This window comes from Camelus dromedarius, chromosome 22 (assembly GCF_036321535.1).
Source record: "Camelus dromedarius isolate mCamDro1 chromosome 22, mCamDro1.pat, whole genome shotgun sequence".
Classification (NCBI taxonomy): Eukaryota; Metazoa; Chordata; class Mammalia; order Artiodactyla; family Camelidae; genus Camelus; species Camelus dromedarius.
In genome coordinates this window covers 21,437,018-21,440,696 of record NC_087457.1, presented here as the reverse complement: position 1 = coordinate 21,440,696, position 3,679 = coordinate 21,437,018, and positions in this window count along the sequence as shown.

Below are 3,679 nucleotides of genomic sequence, written 5' to 3'. Positions count from 1 at the left end.
CAAAACTTTCATGAGTTAAGAATTCAAATGATCTTTATTATTTTACAATCAAGGAGACAGAGGTTTAAAAAGTTAGAAAGCTGGCTGGCGGCACAGCCGTCATGTGGACCCAGACCTACACTATTAACAATTACTCTGCAGTACTAGGGATTTGCCTTTGCTGAGAGCCTGACGTGAGCAGTGGATGGGGACATGGACTGTGTGCTCTCTTCTACAGAAACCCTTTTTATAGCCATACCTCTTGGGTCTTTCAGCCCAGGAACATAAGGATCTGGGTTATAAAGTCAAAGTTCAGGATAAATCCCCTAAAAGACATTGCTATGGAATTGGTCACTAAGTCCTATAATTATATATCAATATCAGATTAATATAAATTCCACAGGTGACAAGCTAGGAAACTCACACATCGTTTCCTGTCTTTGCTGTAAGGTGGTACCACCATTTTGGTGGCTTGCAACAATACAAATGTATTATGTGATTCTTCCAGATGTCAGGAGCCTACTAGGCTAAAATCAAGTGGCCAGTCAGGCTGGTTCCCTCTGGAGGCTCTAGGGGAGATGTTTTCTTTTCCAGCTTCTAGAGGCTTCTAGAGACTGCTTCCTCCATCCTCAAAGCCAGCAGTGTAGCATATTCAAGTCTCTTTCCCTCTCAGACCTCTGATTCCATCAACACCTCTCCCTCTCTCACTTTGGCCCTCCTGCCTCCCTTTTATAAGGACCCTGTGATTTTATTGAGCCCATCAGCATCCATAATCACATCAGCAAAGTCTCTTTCCTGTCAAAGGTAACATGTTTGCAGGTTCTGAAGTTCAGGATATGGACATCTTTAGAGGGATGTTATTCAGCCTACCACAACTGGATTAATAAATTCAAGGGTATTATGTGTACATGTTATTTATCCTACAGGATTTTATTGCAAGAAAAGACTAATATATACTGATGGAGAAATTGAGGTCAAGAAAGAATAGAGTGTTGAAAAATAGCTTAGGCTCTTCAAGTTTCTTTTAAAATCTTAAATTAGAAGAGAAAATGGAAATTATATGATACAGCATGTCTGCACACGAGCCAAGTGAAAATGAAAATAGGAGGCTGGCCTAGATAAGCAGTTGTGCAAAAAATACACTCCCACTCCTTTTCCTCTTCTGGGTGCCTTGTCTTACGGAACCTGTACAGCGAGAAGATTATGCACTTGACAATTCTGAAGTCTTTCACCGAATCACTCAAAAATGGCAAATTGTATGCATCTAGCCAAATTTGGTGAAGCGTATGAATCCTGAGATTTAAAACTCGCTCTGAGGGCACAGCATAGTGAATTTAAAAGACCCATGTCAAGGAAAATTATAGTGAAATTAGACAATAGGCATAAAAGGAATATCCTAGAAGTATCCAGAAAGAAAAATGGCTCTCATGCAAGAATCAGTCTCAGAATGATACCAGATTTTTTCTAACTACACTAGAAGTCAATGTAGAAATATTTTAGAGTGTAGAAAGTTCAAAACTCTGAGGTTTCTAAACCCAGATAAATTACTGACCAGATGAAAAGTCAAATGGAGACATCCTTAAAAATACAAGAACTAAAAATAGTATCTCATTTGCACTTTTTTGGGAAGGTACTGAAAGATGTGCTTCTGCAAATGGTAGGAAGACATAATCACAGTTCACTATTTGGCTTACATGTGAACATTGTTTACATTGTCAAAATAATTTAACTCTGCTGCTTTAACTAAATAATGTGGTATAATTATGAGACAGAACCATTAAAAGAATGGCACAGCAATTAGCACCAAGATGGCGGAAGGTTCAACTCCCAGTAGACCGTGACCTTCAATATCCACTCACTGAAATACAATAGCATGCTGAATGGCACTCCCATAGGCACCACGACAGTTTCAAGGCTGACCGTAAAAGGTCAAAAAGTGGATGACGGCTCAATTACTGGCTCTCTTTACATCATCCTTTGGAAATTGGGGTTTGGGGTCAAATGCTGACACTCTGTGTACCCACAGTTCATTTCTCTATCAAACCTCTGCTCAGACCTAAATTTCTCAGAGATGCTTACAGTGCAGACACCATGAATTCAAAATTTATCATCAACACACTCTTTATCCCCTCTACCTTGCTCATTTTCCTCCCTAGCAGGAATCACATTTCCCACATAATATCATTTACTTATTTATTGTGTTTGTTGTTCATTGATGCCTCCCTCATCTTCTTGGGAACAAAGATCTTTTTCTCTTTTGTTCATTGAAGTATTCCTGGTGTCTAAAAACAGGGTCTGGCATACATAGTAGGTGCTTAATAACTATCTGTTAAAATAATGAGTAAATTCACCTTTTCTTCTTCCCAGACTTCTACTACCAGCTTCTTTTCATTCTGCTATGAAAATTCTCTGTGCACATTAGTCAAGGTTTTGAAAATTCATTCAAAATAAAATAGTAGATCTTCAGATTTAACTTAAGATACCAACATTGAAAAAGAACTTGTCAAATGGATTTTCCAGAATAATTTTTAGTTTCCTCTGGTTAACTTTTTACACATTTGATAACATTTGAGATAACTGCATGGTCATGAATAGAAATTTCTACTTTCTTCCCCTCTGTTCCACAGATGTTGATCCCAAGAGCACTCTTTAATGAGTATCCTGCCTGCTAAACTCCATAAGAATCTGCTTCACAGGGAACCCAAACTGACCAGTGACACCTGATATCAGGAATGTTTTGAGAAAGCAGATGCTAAGTTGGGGTTTGGAGCTGCATCCCTCACTGCCTCATGACAAAGAGGACCCTAGAGCTGGTGGAAGGTAGAATACAGATAGCCCCCCTGCACTAATTGTTAAAACTTTTACCAATAGTGAATTGGTATGATCTGCAAATAAAAGGACTGACTTCACTGGTATAATGTACCATGAGTTTGAGAAATATGGGAGCAATAGTTAAGTTTAAAGACAGTGAGGTGCTGAAGTGACCCAGCGCTCCCTATTCAGATAAGCCACTTTTTTTTGCTTGGAGATAAGAAGTGGCTTCTTCCATGGAAGACAACATGTTCCCTCTTTGGGATCTGTTCCTATCTCCACTCAGGCCCTGGGGCTAGAGTAGCCCAGCTGGGGATGTGCTGAGCCTGGTAAGGGAGGAAAATGACTCTATCCTAAAGGACTTGCAAGATCTTGCCAGCAACATGCCAGCAAAAGCCAGGGAAGTTTATGTTGGATTGAGCTCAGGTATTGGATCAAAAGGGTAATGCATAAAGTTGGAAAAAGGATGAATTTTATTAATTTGAGATCACTCTCCCAGAGTACTGAATTTAACACTCGAGTGGTAATGACCCTAGAAGACAGTGCAAATTTGCGAACAGGATGGCTCCTAGAAGCGTGGGATAGGTAACCAACAGCCTGTGATAAGCGAGGCTGAAGTGCCAGATTTGGCTTTGGCAGAGAACAGAAATGTGTTTGAAGGCTCAGGGAAGGGAGCAGGTTATGTCAGGCTAAGAGATGTACCAGGTGATTATGTGCCATGGGGAGGCCCAGAGGGTCCACTATTTCATAAAGCTATAAAGAATGTTGTTAGGAGGGGCACCAGCGTCACTGCAGTTAGCAGTGTTGGTTCCCTTAGGACATGGCTGATGAGAAAAGAGAGCATTAGGGAACTAGGACCACGGATTGAAACAGGGATGACAGGACCTGG